The following is a 21,055-nucleotide window of genomic DNA, read 5'->3' on the forward strand; positions in this document are numbered from 1 at the left end:
AGAAAAAGACGAAGGCTCAAGTGGTAGCGCTAGCCTTGAGCTGAGGGACAGCACCCAGGCCCCAGAGTTCAAGCCCCATGACCAACAAAATAAAAATCAACAAAACAATGCTGGGTGCCACAGCTCACGACTATAATCCTAGCTATGCAGGAGGCTGAGTTCTGAGGATCACAGTTCAAAGCCAGCCTGGGCAGGAAAGTCCGTGAGACTTATCTCTAATAAACCACTAGAAAACCAGAGTGGCACCATGGCTCAAGGGGTAGAGAGCCAGCCTTGAGCTGAAGAGTGCAGGGACAGCACTCTGGCCCAGAGTTCAAGCCTCACGACTGACAAAAACAAAAAACACAGGAGGTGAAGGGTAAACAAAGGAGGAGGTTGCAATGCTTGGTAAGAAATGTATGCATTATCCTGCCCATGTAATTGTAACCCCTCTGTACAGTATGTTCTCAAATAAAATAAAATAAAATATTTTTAAAAAAACCACAAAAACAGTCTCTCACTTTTGTGGTCTCAACTCTGTAATACCACCGCTTCAGATGAGGGCTAAGATTTTGGGTGTGGACATTTTTCATCCCTCCTGATTCAGACTGTACTTGATAATTTTTTTAATAAATATTTTGTTCTTAATTTTCTTCTTTGTAAACTCACATGCACCTATAAAAAATCTTTGGCCATCCCAGTAAGCTTCTCAAAGTACCTCCTGATGACGACTTATAAACAGTTGTATTATATTACAAAAAGGGAAACAATGCAACAAATAAAGAAAACCGAAAATTAAATATTAATGATTAATAAAATTAAAAAAAACAATTACCAGTGTTTTCAGTATTTGAAGTGTTCTACATATTATATTTTACTATTTTCTCATATTCCTGTGCATTTAAAACTGGCCAAGATTATGATGTTCAAACAGAGGATTTTGTTTGGGTTTTTATTTTGGGTCCGGTCGTGGGCCTGAACTCTGAGTCTGGGCACTGCCCCTCAGCTCTTCAGCTCAAGGCTAGTTCTCTACCACTTGAGCCACAGCACCACTTCTGGATTGTTTTTTTGCTTATGGGTGCTGAGTAATCGAACCCAGGACCTCAAGCACGCAAGGCAAGCGCTTTACCACTGAGCCAACTTCCCAGCCCTTTAAAAAGAGTTTTATAGGCTATGAGTAGTCTTTAAAGTTATCCACGAAGATTACTTTTTATGGTTCATCTCATCATTTGTATATGGCTTATATCATCATTTGTTCCTCACTAACATGTAAAGTAAGGAAGCCCTAAAAATTTAACAGAAACTATGTAGTTAACAAAGTCTTAACTCTTCACTCTGCTTCTTTACGCAAAGACTTTGCAACTTCTTATTGGTAATGTTTCTATAAACTCTGAAATGTACATAATTAGTACCATATGTCTGCTACCATAAACCTTAAATACTTTATAGAAAAGTTTATGACCTGCCAAACAGTCCTAATTTTGCCATACATAAGCAAATACCCAAAATTAAATACATTTAACACTTTTAACAAACCTTAACACTTGCTGCAGTGTTCATTATGACAGGTGCCTTGTATAGAATAATTGAATTCCTTCTCCTACACATCTCTTGAACAACAAATATCTGGAATTATTTTGTTTTTGACATGCCAATCTTGACTTTCTTCTTAAATGTGTGCTTATGTAAGAAATACATGGTACTAACAGTTTGTTGTATTGCTAAAAAAAAAGAAATACATGGTTCTAAAATTTCACAAGAAATCTTTTGAGCTTACTTTTTTTGAATTGTCTAGTTTAAGAAAATCAATTACACTTTACATATAAAAAATGTTCTGTGCTCAATTAGGCAGCAAATACGCTAAAATTGGAACAATACAGAGATTAGCATGGCCCCTGAGCAAGGCTGACACGCAAATTAGTGAAATGTTCCATTTTTGCAACAACAGATGCTGGAGAGTATGTGGCTACAGGGACTCTACTGCATTCTTGGTGGGAGTGTAAACTTGTTCAACCACTTTGGAAAGCAATATGGAGGCTCATCAAAAGACTCCATATAAAGCTCTCCTATGACCCAGCAATCCCACTTTGGGGCATTTACCCAAATGATCACAAACAAGACCATACTAAAACTACCAGCACAACTATGTTTACTGCAGCATTATTTACAATAGCTGATATAGAGCCAACCCTGATGCCCCTCAGTAGATGAATGGATCAAGAAAATATGGGTGTATATACACAATGGAATTCTATGCCTCCATCAGAAAGAATGGTATCGCCCAATTTGTTAGGAATTGGAAAGTCTTGGGAAAAAAATTTATTAAGTGAAGTAAAACAAGTCCAAAGAAACATAGGTCCCATGGTTTCCCTTATTTTCAATAACTAATATATGTCTGTGATAAGCAGAATACATCAAAAGCTATGTGCATATGAGCAGATAAGATGATATTAAGGGAAATGAACCCTAAGATAGGGACACAAGTATTTGTTTACTTTCTTGTTATTGTTTCTAATGTACTTATGATGTGTGATGTGATTTTTTTTGTTTCTGTATATGTTCCTCCCCCACACTATAACCCCTGTTTTCATTGTATTTGAAGTTGGTAAACCAACATCCTGTGCATACGTTTCTCTAATTTGGCGAGGGGAAGGGAAATACAAAATGGTTAAATAGGGATACAGGTTAACCCATTGTAACAATGAGATGCACAAGACACTCTGTTGAAAAATGAACTTTACAATTTAGGCAGGGGAAGGGGGAGGGGAGTGTATTTGTGGAGGTGGGAGGGAAGGGATGGTGGGAGGAGGGAACAATGCTTGTTAGGAAATGTACTCATTATTTACTCCCAGAAATGTGACACCTCTGTACAGTTTTGGTTTTTTTTGGGTCCGGTTGTGGGGCCTGAACTCTGGCCTGGGCGCTGTCCCTCAGCTCTTCAGCTCAAGGATAGTGCTCTACCACTTGAGCCACAGCACCACTTCCAGCTTTTTCTGCTTATGTGGTGCTGAGGAATCAAACCCAGGGCCACATGCATGCAAGGCAAGCACTCTACCACTGAGCCACTTTCCCAGACCCCCATATTTATTCTTTTGTATGTGAACCACATTTTGAAATGGTCCTTTCATGCTGTGGTTTTGCTTTTCCTTCAATCCCATTCTACTGTCTCTATTGGATCACTCCCCAGTTACCACCTGCAGAGCAAAGCCTCTCTACTGAACCTCAGGCTCTGCAAACTCTGGCCCTCTTTAAGTTCTTTCTCTTTTCTCTGCCAGAATTTCTTCCTGATACTCCTTCCTACTGTCCTGGATACCTTCCTTGTAGATTTCCTCAAGATGCCCATGAGTGATGTGAGGTAGTCCCCAATCATGACTTGCTGTTCGTTACTGGTTACGAATCTTTAGCCACAATGTCTATCTTGAGAGTGCAACTAGGTCTTACCACTTGAAGGCCACTAAAACCACAAGTACCACATGTTCAGAATCTACCCATTATCATCCCCTTTTTAGTCACCTGTTCCTTCCCATTTCATCACAGGCCCACTGTAGGTGTACCGCCCTCCATTTGAAATGTCTCTACCTTCTTCTTTGCTTGTTTAAGCTGATTCAAAGTCCTGCCCTGAGCTCAGCACTTCTTTTCTAAAATGCCTTTCCCTAGCTGACTTCCCTCTCCCTAAACCTGTGTTCATCCCTTGACAGCCTGATGTATGGTCAAAACTATCTAATAACACATTCTAGAAATGTGCCAGTATTAAGGTTTGTACTTAGAGCTTTGAGTCTTTTTCAGCTATTTTGGTCATGGCTGTCATTCTACCATTCAAAACATGTCTCCACTCTTGCTTTTTGCTGGTTGAGATAAGGCTCTCTTAGATTTGTCTACCTAGGCTAGCTTTAAATCTTATTCCTCAGATATCAACCTGCTGAGTAGCTAGGATTTTGAACATTATCAACATGAGCCACCAGAGCCTAGGTAGTCCTTCTTTTTCCAAACACCATACCTTTAGCTCTAAAGTTGGAAAAAGGACAAGAATTGCTACAGAAGTACTTATTTACCTTGATTTGGGAATATGACTTACCTTAGGCCACTTATAAGTACCAAGTTTTGTGTCAGTGTGTCTTCCTAACTCTAGAATCTGTAAATTCCAGATAATCATACCTGTGAAGGCATAATCTCTATGATATTCTTTCTCTTGTTTTTGATCCACTATTGCTTGGAAGAAAATACATGTAAGTCTTAGCGCTTTTCGGTTTCACACCTCTCATCAAATTCCACTTCAAAATAGGTTGCCCCTGGGCTAACAAAGACAGATACTTCATGGCAGTTATTTTCATAGTTATGGGCAGATTTCTTGGTCCATGTATGTAGTACCACAGGCTGTTCCTGCTGCCAGGTCTCAACATCCAGCTAGGCAGACAAATGAGTAGGAGAAAATTCCAGATACTATTACAGAACCAACTGTCACAATAGACTATCAGTGCTGTAGATCACAGGCTTTGACAGCCCTGATGAAATTTTACACAGGCTAAGCTGGTCAATAGACATCTATCACTCAGCAGAAGTGCATTAGGGTTATACTTTAGGGACTCATGCTTTTATCTTTTAGCAGTGACAGAACTATTTTTAAAAATAAGTACTGGTATGAATTCCACTGGAGAAAAACACTGAATTAAAAGTTTAAAGAGCTCACATTTTTACTTAGGACCTTGGCATGTCTAAGACCACTCTTTTTTCCTCTTAAAAATAAAGGAAGTTTTCTTTTTAGCTCATGATTCTAATCCTAGTTACCCAGGAGGCTGAGATCTGAAGATTGCAGTTTGCTTTGTCAGGAAAGTCTTATCTGCAATTAAAAGCCAGAAATAGCTCAAGTGGTAGAATGCTAGTCTTGAGAAAAAGGAGCTAAGGAATAGGCCCAGAATTCAAGAACCAATACTGGCAAAGAAACCGATTAGGATTAGATGCTGTGGCTCAAATGGTAGAGCACTGGCTTTGAGCTGAAGAGCTCAGGCACCATGCCCAGGCTCAGTTTAAGCCCCACAACCAACAAAAACATCAGGGTTGGAGGCATGGTTTAGTTGGTTGGTAGTGCACTACCTAATGAGCCAAAGCAACAGGTACTAAGTTTGAGTTCTAGTTTTACACCAAAAAACAAAATGAGAAAATAAAAAAGATCTGCTAAATGTATATGCCCTTTCTACTACCATCAGGCAGTTATGAAACTCAAAAAGATTATGAACAAATGTTATATAATAAAAATTAAGTATGGGAGATAATTCTTTTAAATACCAAACCTTCTTATTTGTCTTTCCATGTATATTTTCTCTTTTAGACTTCATTTTTTTGTGTGTGTGCCTGTCATGGAGCTTGAACTCAGGGTCTTGGTGCTGTCCCTGGGCTTTTTCATTCAAGACTAGCACTCCACCAATTGAGCCACATCTCGAGCCTACCCCTCCTCATCTGCCCCCCTCCCCCCAACTGGTTATTTGGAGATAAGAGTCTCATAGGCTTTCCTGCCTACACTGGCTTCAAATTGAAATCCTCTGATCTCAACCCTGAGTAGTTAGTATTACAGGTATGAGCTACAAGAACCTGGCTAGACAAATCTTTCAGACTTTATTTACATAGATTTTATGTAACTTAATATATTCTAAAATGATTAGATAAGTTATACAGCTTTTCTGCCTCCTTTCTAATGCTAATGACAAATCAAGGTGGTATTTACTATCCTTGTTGGCAAAAATACCAATAAAGCTTCTAGAGGCAATTTATTTGCATATATCTGTAGTCCAGTATGTTTTATTTGGTAGAGTCATATCTCTCTGAAGAGAGGAAGCAATACAGGTTAAGGGCCAACTCAAGTTACCTTGCTCAGTCCTCCTTCAGGGTCATTGCAGAGCTTCTTCAACAGCTTCTTCAACTTTCTCAAGAGAGTACAGTGTGAAAAGTCCAAAGAAGAGAAGTCTAGGAGAAAGATGACCTAAAGGAAGATGAAGTACTCAGTATTCACTGCACATGCTGGTATTTCCACCACTCCCTTCCCTGCTTATTGCAAATAGCCACTTCTCCTTACCAGTTGATGAGCTGCCATGGAAAACACTGAATTACACAGTTTTTCTACTACGGTTTTCCACTATTCTGTGACAAAAGGGATTCCAAAATCACTCTCATGCTTGCCAGAAACTGTCTTACATCTATCAAAGCATAAAGTAGTTAATATTTTATATGGTAAGAACATCATTTACTACATTATTACCAAGGGCAAAGCTAGGGAGGGCTATAGAAGCTGACTACCAACGCAGGGAGAAGGGAACAGCAGATCACAAAACCATTAAGCATCATCCTAATGAACAATGTCAGTCTAATTTCTTCTGAAAGGGAAAAGCAGTGAAAATTTCAGTAGTTGATATGAGAGATAGTTAAGTTTAAGGTGAGTTTTTGTCTTTGTTGCTTTTCAATGAAGTGGAGATATCACTCTAAGTTATGTCTTTGATCCCAGCACTCAGAAGGCTGAGGAAGAACTGAGAATTTCAAGGGCAGCCTGGGTAGACAGCAAGTTCAAGGCCAGCATGGGCTACACAGTGAAAACTTATCTAAAAAGAAGTGGTGATGCCTGTAGTCCTAGCTACTTGGGAGGACTACAGTTTAAGGTCAGCCTAGACAAGAAGTTTAAGAGAACTCATCTTGGGAGACCTCATTTCAACCAATAAAAATCTGAACATATGATTATATAGTTGTAGTTCCAGATATTTGGGGAATACAAATAGGAAAATTGCAGTTCAAGCTGGCCCAGACAGAAATGTAATACTCTATTTGAAAAATAAGTTAAGTAAAAATAGGAGGTGTGGCTGAGTTATACCTGCTTAGCAAGCAAAGCCCTGAATTCAAATACCAGTACTGTGAAAGAGTGAAAGAGAAAGGGAGAGGGAAAGGGAAAAGGAAAAGGGGAAAAGAAAAGGAACGGGGGAAGGAAAAGGGAAAAATATGAAAAATTGACCAAATGAGTCAGCTCTTAGCCTTCCCTTTCCTTTAGTTTACAATGGGTCCATGAATTAATGTTCTGATCTCCCAAGGCCTAAGTGGCTTGATCCAGAACTCCAAGCATTTTGTCATAATTGCTGAGACCAAATTTGGCAGAAGTAAATAGTCAATTTCTCACCGTCTGTTGGATTTCATACAATTTTCTGTCGATTTACAGGAAACAAGTATCAATATTTTCAGTGATTTATAAAAGTTATAGATTTTAAAAGCTCCAGACTTTCTTTTGAGGGTGATGATTAACAGAGATGGCAGACTCCCCTGACATGCAATAATATCACTTACGAGTGCTGTATGATTGCAAAGAGAATGACTAGGCAGCAGAATGACCAAATTCTAAATAAAAACACTAATGCTAATGGCTCATAACTGTAATCCTAGCTACTCAGCAGGCTGAGATCTGAGGATCAAAGTTTGAAGCCAGCCCAGGAAGGAAAGTCCATGAAGACTCTATCTGTAGCTAAGAAGCAAAAGGCCAGAAGTAGAACTATGGCTCAAGTGGCAGAGTGCTCATCTTTTTTTTTTAATTTAAAATTTTATTTTATTTTATTTGAGAACATACTGTACAGAGGGGTTACAATTACATGGGCAGGATAATGCATACATTTCTTACCAAGCATTGCAGCCTCCTCCTTTGTTTACCCTTCACCTCCCTTCCCAGCCACCCCCCTTCCCCCCACCCAATCATACCCCCCTCCCCCCACCCACACCGACATTGTAAAGCTGGTTTTGACATGACATTTTGTACTTCTCATTGTTGCAACAGGTCCACCCGAATCCTTAAACGACTTGTTTGTCCCCATCTCCTCCACATGTTATACTGACATCAAATATAGTGAAAGCGGGGGTTACACTGTGGGGGAGGGACATACAAAGCAACAAAGAAATAATCTTATAAATGCATTAGAAACACATGAATGAAAGAAACGAAGACATTAAAATACATATTTAAGGGTTCATTTTCCTAACATCACATTATCTGACCTTTTCCGCTTGACTCATACCTATACTAGATATTGCAAATAAGGGAAACCATGGGACCTATGTTTCTTTGGGCCTGGCTTACTTCACTTAATATAATTTTTTCCAAACCTTTCCATTTCCTAACAAATGGGGAAATGTCATTCTTTCTGATGGAGGCATAGAATTCCATCAGAGTGCTCATCTTGAGCAAAAAAGCTAAGGGAAAGTGCCTAGGCCCTAAGTTCAAGCACTAGCACCTTCCCCCCCACTGCCCCAAGAAAAGAAAAAAAGGCTAGGCATGGTGGCTCATGCATGCAATCCTATCTACTCAGGAGGCTGAGTTCTATGGCAACTTGACTCTATCTCCAATTAACCAGGAAAAGGGCAGGAAGGGGTGCTGTGGCTCAAGTAGAGCAATAGCCTTAGGCAATAAAGCTCAGCCATAGCACTCAGGCCCTAGGTTCTAGACCCAGAAATGGGTCAAAAAAAAACAAAAATAATCTGAACAAGGTGGTGACACAGGCTTGTAACTTCAGCACTTGAGAGGCTGAGGCAAGAGAGTCACGAGTTCAGGGCACACCTCAGGTACATAGTGAAATATTGTCTCAACAAAACAAAAACTTCCAAATAACAAAAACAAAAGCGGAAATAACTATAGATCGGAACTGAAATAAGCCATATACATACTTGATGCGTGAGTTATAACTATCTGTTTTCAGGATTGTGTATTGATACTCACATTTTTTCTATAAGGTACACAGCAAGATCTTTGGCTCCAGAGTCTGTGCTCTTCAGTTGCAAATGGCACCGGGAGAGCAGGCTACCTTGCACAGACCAGAACAGAGAAAAGACCACAGAGCCAACTTCCCCTGGTGCTCACTGAGCATCAACAGCTCACACTACAAAGAAACAGACAAACAGGAAATGTCCAAATAATGTGTTCCCAGAACTTGGGCAGGAACTATCTCTATAGAAGCAGCTGTCACTGGCAAAGCAAAAACAAAAACCTATGTGTATGGGGCAAATTTATGAAAGAGCATTCAATCTAGAAGTGAACCAAGAAAAATGGTTTTAGGAAAACTTCCCTATTGCTCTGCATTTTTGTGGAACATACAAATGTTTTTTTTGGCTCCACAAGAAAACTTCTGCACCCCAAGAAGCCCACCCAATTGTTCATCTCTTTCTTGTAATGAATCTTCTGTCTCTGGGCCCTTCTCCTGAGTTTTCAATCAAATCTCCCACTAGCAGTGTTGAGGGAGAATGGAAAAGAAGATGTGAGTCTGATCAAGGTACATTGCATGAGTTTTGTTGTGTTTTGTTTTTGTCAGTCGTGGGGCCTGCAATCTGGGCCTGCAATCTGGACTGTCCCTCAGCTCTTCAGCTCAAGGCTAGCAAACTAACACTTGAGCCACAGTGCCACTTCCAGCTTTTTTCTTTTTGCTTATGTGGTGCTGAGGAATCGAACCCAGGGCCTCGTACATGCAAGGCAAGCACTCTACCACTGAGCCACTTTCCCAGCCACACCCCAACCTAAATTGTAAAGTTCATTTTTCAATATAACATCTTGTACATCTCATTGTTGCAATGGATCCCTCCCCCATAGCATAACCCCTGTTTTCACTGTATTTGATGTTGGTATAATTTGGGGAGGGTAAGGGGAAGAAAAACCAAGATGTTTAAATAGAGATGTGTTTCTAATGTGAAACAAAATTACTTAGCAGAATATCTGACTACTATAATTTTACTTTCAAACTTACCCTATATTTTAATATCAAATCACATATATTATGCCAGTGTCTAAGCTCAAATTGCCTTCAATCATTTCATTTCAGTCATATATAATAGGGGCAGGCAGGCCACTGCAGCTCACACCATTTAATAAAGAGATAGACTTTGAGAGGATTTCAGTTCAAAAAGAGTCTAGGAAAGAAATTATCACCCATTTCACACTATAAGGTAGGGATTTTGGAATGCAACCATGATCCCAGCTACATGGCAGACATAGGTAAGTAGGAGTATAGCCTCTGTACAGCTGGGTGCAAAAATTGCTAATCTGTGAGCAAACTAATTTAAACAAGAAATGATGGGTGGAATGCCTCAAATGGTAGAGTACCTGTCTTGCAAACACAACATCTAAACTCAAATCAATATCCTGAAGATAAAATAAGGAAAGGAAAGGAAAGCCCATATTAAGCCATGTGTTAAACGTGAAGATTTATACTTAACTATTTTAGCTATAAATGCCATCATTTATTTCTAGGGGAAGACATATTTTGTGTCAAGCTTACATGAAAAATAACAGACTATATACAAAGCTTTGGTAAAACACAGGTGTGACATACAATGGTGGCCACTTAAATTTGCATGTACAGTGAACCATATTGCAGGGGTGTTAAGGTTTGTGGAAGTCCATCCTTCTGATGAATTTGTCATGATGAAATTGCCTAACCATACAGTTCACTGGGCAGATCCTGCTGGAACATATATACATATAGATTCACAAGTGAAAATAACCTTTCCAATGAATAAATTCAGTAAACAGATGCCTTTCCCACATAACTTTTTACCTGAAGCAATGCATTTCTCTTTTTTTTTTTTTTGTCAGTCGTGGGGCTTGAACTCTGGGCTTAGGCACTGTCCCTGCAATCTTCAGCTCAAGGCGAGTGCTCTACCATTTGAGCCACAGCTCCACTTCCGGTATTCTAATGGTATATTGGAGATAAGAGTCTCACGGACTTTTCTTGCCCAAGCTGGTTTTGAACTGTGATCCTCAGATCTCAACCTCATGAGTAGCTAGATTACAGACGTGATCCACCGGCGCCCGGCTTCAATGCATTTCTTAAAGTATCCAACACTATATCACACTTATATGGTTGCTGATTCCTTTCAGCTTTTTTTTATATTGAGCACTGAGTATTTCTTGTCTTCTATTCTTCAAAATGTCTTCCATTAAACATACTTGTGTAAAATTCCTTTCAATAGAAAATGAAAAAGACATTGTCTAATCTGGCTCTTCATATGTCAACAAAATATTTTTTTTATAATTTCAAGTATATTTTCTGCTCTAGACTTATATCTGTACATCTCACATCCCTCTTTTCCAATGATACCTTATTGGAAGGAGAAAAGGAAGGATCATTCTGTTACTTTGGGAGCTTATGTTACTAGCCACTTCAATAAGCCTTATGGAAATGGAATTCTGAAACCATTCATTAGAAAGATATCTTATAAATGCATTAGAAACAAATGCATGAAAGAAAAAAAACATTTAAATACTTATCTTAGGGTTCATTTTCCTAACATCACCTTATCTGACCTTTTCTGCTTGACTCATACATATACTAGATATTGCAAATAAGGGAAACCATAGGACCTATGTTTGCTTGGGCTTGGCTTACTTCACTTAATATAATTTTTTCCAAGTATTTCCATTCCTAACAAATGGGGCCATCTCATTCTTTCTGATTTGTTTCTAATGCATTGATAAGATTATTTCTTTGTTGCTTGGTATGTCCCTCCCCCACAGTATAACCCCTGCTTTCACTGTATTTGATGTCGGTATAATTTGTGGAGGGGAAGGGGAAAAACAAGTCATTTAAATAAGGATACAGGTGGACCCGTTGCAACAATGAGAAGTACAAGTTGTCATGTCGAAAACGAACTTTACAACTTTGGTGGGGGGGGGGGAGGATTGGGTGAGGGGCCGGGGGAGACTGGGAAGGGATGGGAAGGGGAACAAAGGAGGAGGCTACAATGCTTGATAAGAAATGTACTCATTATCTTGCCCATGTAATTGTATCCCCTCTGTACAGTGTTTTCACAATAAAAAATAAATTAAAAAATAAAGATGTCTTGAAAGTCACCTTTCTACACACTCATGCTTTTCCCTCAAGTAAATCAAAGAATTTAAAATAATTAACATTTTAAAGCTAATGTGCAAAAATGCACATAAATGGTCTAAAAATATAATCTTACCAAGCAGATATTTCCAAGAATTATTTGCAGTGTAAGGCACCACCTTCACCCAATGTCATACAACATGTATCTGCCAGTAGCATAACCCAAAACTAGGCTAAGGAATCTAGTATCTGCTACCATACTTTTTTTTGTCAGTCATGGGGCTTGAACTCTGGGCCTGGGGACTGTCCCTGAGCTCTTCAGCTAAAGGCAAAGGCTCTATTAATTGAACCACAGCACCATTTTTTGTTTTCTTTGGTCAATTGGAGATAAGAGTTTCATGGACTTTCCTTGCCTGGGCATACTTTGAACTGTGATCCTCAGATCTCAGCCTTCTAAGTAACTAAGATTACAGGCGTAATCCTCCAATGCCCCACTGCTACCATACTTTTGAATGTCCTTTGTCTAACACTATTTGTCTTAACAATTAGTTGAAATCTATAAACAATATAAAATTTGGAATAAAACATTTACCAATAATACAAAAAAGTTCTCTTTCAGCATGTGTTTAAAATAATTGTATTTCTGTATATATGAGGAATTAGATTAAATTAATTCCTTTCATTTCTGATCAATATGTATAACACCACTGGTCATGTCAGGCTTGGAAGGCACAGAATAGACTTTGACACATTAAGCACTAGAATTGATCCAAGCACTGCCCATAAGAAGAACAACCATAGGGCTATGAAGGTGGCTCAGTGGTAGAGCTCTTGCTTTGCATGCATGAGGCCCTGGGTTCGATTCCTCAGCACCACATAAGCAAAAAGAAAAAAAGCCAGAAGTGGCGCTGTGGCTCAAATAGTAGAGCTCTTGCCATGAGCTGAAGAGCTGAAAGGCAGTGCCCAGGCCCAGTTTCAAGCCCCACGACTGACAAAAAAAAAAAAATCTTTCCATTTCCTAACAAATGTGGTAGTGTCATTCTTTCTGATGGAGGCATAGAATTCCATTGTGTATATATACCACATTTTCTTGAGATAATCAACTACTGAGGGACATCTGGGTTGGTTCCATATCTTAGCTATGGTAAATAATGCTACAATAAACATAGTTGTGCTGGTAGTTTTGTGTGGTCTTGTTTGTGATCATTTGGGTAAATGCCCAAAAGTGGGATTTGTTAGGAAATGGAAAGACTTGGAAAAAATTATATTAAGTGAAGTAAGCCAGGCCCAAAGAAACATAGGCCCCATGGTTTCCCTTATTTGCAATAACTAGTATATGTCTGAGAGAAGCAGAAAAGGTCAGATATGTTGATGTTAGGTGAAATGAACCCCAAGATAAGTATTCAAATGTTTTTTTCATACAATTGTTTCTAACATATTTATATTGCTTTGTATGTCCCTCTCCCAGCATATAACCCCTGCTTTCACTGTATTTGATGTTGGTATTATTCGTGGAGGGGAAGGGAAAAAACAAATGGTTTAAATAAGGATACAGGTGGACCCATTGCAACAATGAGATGTACAAGTCGTTATGTCGAAAAACAAACTTTACAACTTTGGCGTGGGAGAGGGGTTGTGGGTGGAAGTGGAGGGGGAGATAAGAGTGGGCAGGGGGAGGGGGTAAGGAGGGGGGATATGTGAAGGTATAGGAAGGGGTAACAAAGGAGGAAGCAACAATGATTGATAAGAAATGTACTCATTGTCTTGCCCATGTAATTGTAAATCTTCTGTAGGGTATTTTCATAGTAATAAAAAATTAGAAAAAAAACAGTGTGATTTAGTGCTACTGAAAATATAAAAATTTGATAAAATTACAACTCTCTTAATTCATTTGTCCATTCAACTATAATAGAGGGGGGCGAATAGTGTCTCAATCCTTTAATTCCAGCTGCTCAGGACATTGAGATCTGAACATATTGACAGGGAATTCTGTGAGACTCTTCACCAGACAGCTAGAAGTGGAGATATGGATCAATTTGTAGAGTGCTTGCTTTCAGAAAATAAGTTGAGGAAAGCAGCTGTACCCCAGGTTCAAACCCCAAAGCTAGCAAAAATTAATTAATTAAATTTATAGAGAAATAAAGTATTATGAACTGTCATCTAAATAATATTGTATATATAAGTATATAAATGTGACAATTCTATAAACATATTTATTATTATCTATTTGATTGATAATCATTTATTTTCATTATATATTACACTAGGTTATATTATATTTATTATATTTTATTATGTGTTTTATATATTATATAATATAGTATAAATTTATATTATAAATACATTATATATTACATATACTAATCATATAATATACACAATTATATAATAAGTAATGTTATACTACATCTATAAGATAATTAAATATATTTGAAATATATACTGTAAAACAATATATATGTATATATATTAGAAACGGTCATCTAAATACAAGCAAATGTTTATTCCTTCCCTCTAGAGTAGATTCGTGTATCATACTGAACTAATGATTTATATATTGACATATTTAAAGATGTAAGCCATCAGGCCAAGGAGTGAATAAAGGCACCTTTTGTTGCAGAATAGATTGCATACACAATATTAGGTAAATGATAACAGGTTGCTTTCATTTACCTAGTATGAGTAAGATAACAAGTTGTTATCATACTGACAGGAATAACATAAAACACAGAGAATCTCCCTGGTGAGGCTGACACTTGTGTATAGTCCTAGATATTTCGAATGTGGATATCTGAGAATTCATGTGTGAAGCGAGTCTGGACAGAAAGTTCATAAAACTCTCATCTCCAATTAACCAGCAACAATCCAGAAATGGAATTGTGGCTCAAGTAATAGGATGCCAGCTTTGAGTGTAAAATGTCAAAGGAGAGTGCAAGTCCTTTCATGCAAATTCCAGAAATGGCATGAAGAATAAAAATCAAAACCAAAGCATAAAACACATCGAAACACAAAAGGACAAAAGTTATGCAAACTTAAATGCTACATTGAGAGATAGAGCACACTAAATACAAAAAAAAATGACATTTAGACATTTTCACTCAATTGAAAAATAAACCAGGATAAGGTGGTATATATACACAATCGAATTTTTCTCATCCATTAGAAAGGATGATACTGCATCATTTTAAGGAAATGGTAGGACCTGGTAAAAACTCGATTAAGTCAAGAGAAACTAAGAATGTATGTTTTGTCTCACCTGAGGAAGATAGAATTAATCTCTAAATATACAATAGACAATTGGGTACACTTGGTGTATATAAGTGTAAGGACTGAAATATGATAGATTCATATTAGAAATTAAATGATATAATTTATTAGAAAAACTAACTTATAGTCCAACAAAATAAACACTAGGAATCAAGTAATCATAGGTGTGTGAGATCAAGACCAGAAAGGCAAATTAATGAAGAGGTGAAGAAATAGGGGCTGAAAAGGTGGCTCAGTGGTAGAGTGCTTGCCTTGCATGCATGAGGCCCTGGGTTCAATTCCTCAGCACCACATAAGCAGAAAAAAGATAAAGTACCACTGTGGTTCAGGTGGTAGAGCACTAGCCGTGAGTTGGAGAGCTGAGGGACAGCACCTAGGCCAAGAGTTCAGGCCCCTGACTAAAAAAAAACCAATGTGGAGAAATAGTTATAAAATCAAATTTGCAACTAAAATTAATTATTGTAAATATGCATTTAATTTTACATATATTTATTGTTTATAACTATAGTCTTTTTGTACTTCTTGCCTTTTTTGCTTTTAAATTCTTTCAATCTCTTTGTTGTGTGGAAAATGCACAGACCATGTTACCTTTACCTATGCCTCTTGTGTTGCTGAGATTAATGGCATGAGTCACCATGCTTCACTTATTTGTGCAGATTGGGACTTGTAAAGTTTTGTCTAGGCTATGTTCAAAGTGTGATACTCTTGATCTCTGATTTCTGACAGTGATCATAGATATGAGCCGGCACATAAGGCCATTTATCCCACTTGGAAGACATGAAGTTTAATTTCCCAAATGACATACAAGACGACAAACAGAAAAGTAATCCCTTAATTCTGGTAAAGATGAGTTTCTAATGTGAAACAAAATTACTTTTTAAAATATCTGACTATTGTTGGCTGGGAAGATGGCTCAGTGCTAGAGCGCTTGCCTTGCATGCATGAGGCTCTGGGTTCCATTCCTCAGCACCACATAAGCAGAAGAAAAAAAAAGCCGGAAGTGGTGCTGTGGCCCAAGTGGTAGAGCACTAGTCTTGAGCTGAAGAGCTGAGGGACAGCGTCCAGTCCCAGAGTTCATGCCCCACGACTGGACCCCCCAAAAAAAAGTTTATAAAAAAAATCTGACTATTGTAATTATATTTTCAATCTTACCCTATATTTTAACATAAAAAAACAGTGATTAAACTCAAATTTCAGGTATGCAACTGTGGCTTCCACCTGTAATCCTAGTTACTTGGGGGACAGAGATCCCAAGATCATGGTTAAAAGCCAGCCTGGGAAGGAAAGTCTGTGTGACTCTTATCTCCAAAATTAATCACAGAAAAAACCTGAAGTGTCACAGTGGCTCAAGTGTCAAGCCAAAAAAGCCTAGGAACACTGACTAGACCCAGAGTTCAAGCCCCAAGACTGGCAAAAAGAGACTATTATTGCCTTTAATCATTCATTTGGATCACCTATACTGAGAGCAGGCTATTGGAGTTCACATAATTAACTGAAGAGGTAGAATTTGAGAGTATCATAGTTCAGAATCAGTCTGGGAAGGGAGGTATTAAGATTTCCATATCACTGTAAAGCCAGGCAGGTTGGAATGCATTCATGATCCCAGCTACTTGGCAGACCAAAGTAAGAATGAGCTTAGCCTAGCTTCTGTTTGACCATCAACAAAATTGATAATGTATTGGCAAAATCAGTAAATAAAAAGATTGTTGATGTGTCTTTATTTGTAGAATACCTGTCTCGCAAACAAAATATCTAAATTAAAATTAAATTAAAATTAAAAGAAAGTGAAAGGAAGGTGAGAAGGAAGGAGGGTGGGAGGATAGGAAGGAAGGAAGGAAGGAAGGAAGGAAAAAGGGAGAAAGAGAAAGAGAATGGTAAAAAGAAATATAGAAAACATATAGTCAACATGTGTTAGATGTTAATAGTGACACTATACCATGATAGATATAATTGTCATCATTTATTTCTAGGGGAAGCCTAGATAAAACAAGAGCAGATTTCAGCCATGGATACATGCATGTGTTCACCATCCACGAACTGTTACTGCTGCCTCCTCCTGGACCAGAAGACATCCAAATAAACAAAAATAAAGCCTAAATAAAACAATAGCATACATATACAGAGCTTTGGTAAAACCCAGGCCTGGCTTACAGTGTTGGACCAACAGGATTGCATATCTAGTGTTATTTCAGGTATGGTAAAGTCCATGAACCTAATGATCTTACAATGATGAAATTGCCTAACCACATAGTTCCCTGGGCATATCACTGCTGAAACAAACATTCAGTCAGAGGTTAACAAAAGTAATATTTACAATGAAATAGACTGAACAACATGACATTTTGATCAAAGATATTTTTACCTGATTCGTTGTATTTCTTAAAGTCTCCAGTTATATATCACACATACAAAGTTCCTGATTCCCTTCTGCTTCATTATTGTCTTTTTTGTTTGTCTGTTTCAGAAATACACAGGGCATTTCTTATATTTTTGTCTTATGTAATAATTATATAATTATGTAATTATATAATTATACTTTTCTATTTCTAAATTTTACCTGTATAATCACAATTCATTTTTTTCCAAAGGGCACCTTAGTGGAAGAAGGAAACGGAAAGTTAATTCTGGTACTTAGAGAACTTCTGTTATTAAAACTCCAGTACATGTATGGAAAGGAACTCTAAAATTATACTTTTGCACACTAATACTCTTTCCTCAACCAAAATAGCTAATATTCTTAAAGTTAATGGGCACAAATGTGCATAAATTTTTTTAGAAATAAAATGAACACTTATGAAACATTACTGATACTTGCAAAGAATGCTTTACAGTATAAGATAACACCTTCACACAATATGTATCTGTCTGGTACTATAACCCCAAACTAGACTATGGCATCTAATAACTATCACACTTGGATGTTTTCTTTTTGTAAAACTATTTTATCGTGTTGAGTAGTATGAATTGTATACCAATTTAAAATCACATTTGGAATAAAACAGGTACTAGGTAAGACTTTTGTGGATGAGGTGGTGTGGGGTTTCCAATGAAGCCCTCTCGGTTCATAGGAAGGAGTTTGCACTGCCACAGCCTCTGTGGTGGAGCAGGGTAGGGCTTTGAGAGTGGAGGCCAGGCTGGGTAGGGCTTTGAGACATTTGGGCGGGGGGTAGGAAGTAATGGATTTGTTAGGGGTTGAGTTTCTGGTGGAGCAGGACAGGGCTTTAGGAAGGAGGCTGACAGGTATCCCAGTGTCCAGTGCAAAACGGCAGGGTTAAAGGGAAGATGTTGTTTGCAAGGCCTGGCTAAGAGAAGAAGGCTGCAAGTGAGGAGGTGTAATGACCTGTGAGCGAGAACATCCACATAAGCACAGCTAAAGGTGTCAACGGTGCTTTACTAATATGTCTGCAACCCTGTCCTAGGTTATTAAAATTAGGAGCAACTGCAAACTCCAGGGGGTAAGTTGTTTTCCTTTTTCCTCTTTCTTGCAAGCCTCACCTCTCCACTCTCCACTGACCTCTTTTCAGGCCTCCTGCCTTGTCACAGGCCTCTCCACCTCTTCACAAGCCGCTGGGCTCGCTGAACTCCTCTCCACTCTTCACAGGCCTCTGAGGTCTCTGCAGGCCTTTCTGGCCTCTGTTCAAGCCTCTGCTCCTCTCAAGCCTCTCAGCTCTGCCCAGTTCTCTCAGCTGCCTAGGGCTTCCCCAGGCCTCCCTGCCTGCCTGGACCTTTTCTGGCATTCTCTGGCAGCCTGGGATTTCCCAGACCTCTCCTTGATCCAGTTTCCTCAGGCAATCCCGGGCTCTTCTCAAGCCTTAGGAGAGCCGGGCACTGCTCTGCTCCAGGAGCCATGTCTCTTGTCACGTGTCTGTTATGGCATCTCATTCTTTCCATCCCCTTGGAAGCCCCTCTTCCTATATCTGGTGGCCTGTCCCCCAAGCCACCCTTTGACACTGCTACCCCAAGTGTCCTGGCATACATGAGGGTGGCATCAGTGTGGGGCAGGACATCCTCGCCCCTCAAGCTCTCACAGAGGTTACTTAGAGGAAGGGTTACTGGTGGAGCGCTGTGGGCCTCCATGGGATAGGCAGGGTGGGATTTCCCGTCTAGCAGGGTGGGAAATTTGAGGGAAGAGGCTGATGGAAGGCAGGGTTTCTGGTGGAGGAAGGCTGGGCTGATGGGGAGGCTTTTGAGGGGTGTGGCTTTGAGAGGGAAGGGCATGTTATGAAGAAGTGGGCTAGTAAAGAGCAGGGTTTCTGGTGGAAAACCCCGTATTTTCTGGCATGTGGTATAGTGGAAGGGTTTCTGACAGAGCAGAAGGGGGCGGCAATGAATGAATGAGCCTTGTCAGTATAGGGCTTTGAGAAAGCAGGGTGAAGATCCAAAGGACCAGACTAGTTAGAGTGGGGTTTTTGGTGAATCCAGCCAGGACTTGGAGAGGTGGAGTAAGTTTGATTGGGGATTTCAGTTATGAGGCAGGATATTTAAGGAGCCTACTGTGGGCAGGGTTTCCAGTAGGGCAAGGCAAACCTTCAAAGAAGGGAATAGGGAAGGACATGGGTTTCCAGTTGAGCCTGGTAGGCTTCAAGAAGGAGGCCAACTGGTGGAATGGTTTCCAGTGGAGCAATGTGGGCTTCCAGAATGAGCAAGGATGATGGGGTTTTCTGGTGGAGAAGGACAGTACTTGGAGCCTAGAGGCTAGTTTAAGGTGGGGCTTTCAGAAGGTGGTAGGGCTACAATGGTTTAGGATAATTATATGCAGGGTATCTTATGGAACGGAGTGTGGATTCTCCAGAGGAGCCCAACTAGTTGTTGGATGAGGAGCCCAGCTGAGGGTTGGGTTAATGGGGGAGAAAGGCAGGACGTGGAGTGAGTGGATGGGGAGGTGGGAAAGTATATTGTGGAGCACAGCAGGCTTTCCAGGGAGGCGGTGGGCTGTATGAGTAGCTTCTAGTGAAACAAGGCAGGGCTTCAAGGGCAAGTATAGGGTGGTGGATGGATTTTGATGTAGCAGGACAGGGCTTCATGGGAGGAGTTTAGTTCAGGGAAGGGTTTTGAGAGGATTGGCTGGGTTGTAGGAGTAGCTAGTTATGGGGGGGGGGGAGAAGAAAGAGGGGATGTTCCCCTGGAGCCTTTAGGGAGTTTGAGGGAGAAGACTGGTTTGAGGGAAGGGTGGGGTTGGAGGGTTAGTGGCAGGGCAGCCAGAGAATAAGAGTGGGCATTCAAGGGAAGAGCTGAATGGAGGTGAGGTTCTGGGTGGAGCAAGTTGGGCATTGAGGGAGGAGATAGGTTTCTGGTGTGGCAGAGAAGGGAGGAGATGGAGTGGAAGAGGGATTTCCAAGTAGCAGTGCAAGGATTTGAGGAAGGAGGCTGTTTGCATGCAGGGCTTTGAAAGTTTATAGCAGGGCTACTAGAGTGTAGGTTATTTGAAGGTGGGATTTCAGGTGGAGCAGGACAGGGTTTCGAAGGAGGAGGCTGACTGGAAGTGGGTCAAGTTGAGCTTGTGAGAGGAGGTAGGATAGAGGCAGGACTTCGAGGGTGAAGGGAGAGGCTATAAAAAACAGCTACTACTAATAAATGTAATACAAGAATACCATTTTCAGTCAGTGTATAATTAATTCTATTTCTATATGTATGAGAGAGATATTAGATAAACTAACCAAGTAATAATTCCTTCCTACTGAACTTTTTCTTTGTATTAATTGAGTGAGAATAAAACCACAGGCCACGTCAGGCTCATAGGCACACAGTAGACTGACACATGAAGCACTGGATTTGATTACCTAGCAACACCTTTAAGAAACACAAAAATTTGAAACTCTCTCCGTGGGTCATAATGGACACTCTATTGACTGAAAATTGTGAATAAATAGAAAATTTTCTTGAACTTTTTGGAAATATTAATCTAAACTAATAATAGTAATGCTTTAACTTTATACTTCTATATTGGAACCTATACTAAAACAAAATAAATAGGA

General features: G+C 39.4%; 1 non-coding gene across 1 annotated transcript; it reads left to right on the forward strand.

Annotated features, from left to right (window-relative positions):
* Positions 1–1,815: 1,815 nt before the first annotated feature.
* LOC138815719 (U6 spliceosomal RNA) lies at positions 1,816–1,919 on the forward strand. Its single transcript, XR_011368430.1, has one exon. It is a non-coding gene; the product is annotated as a U6 spliceosomal RNA (small nuclear RNA).
* The last annotated feature ends 19,136 nt before the right edge of the window (positions 1,920–21,055 follow it).

This window comes from Dipodomys merriami, unplaced genomic scaffold (genome assembly GCF_024711535.1).
Source record: "Dipodomys merriami isolate MVZ:Mamm:240054 unplaced genomic scaffold, mDipMer1.0.p SCAF_662, whole genome shotgun sequence".
NCBI lineage: Eukaryota > Metazoa > Chordata > Mammalia > Rodentia > Heteromyidae > Dipodomys > Dipodomys merriami.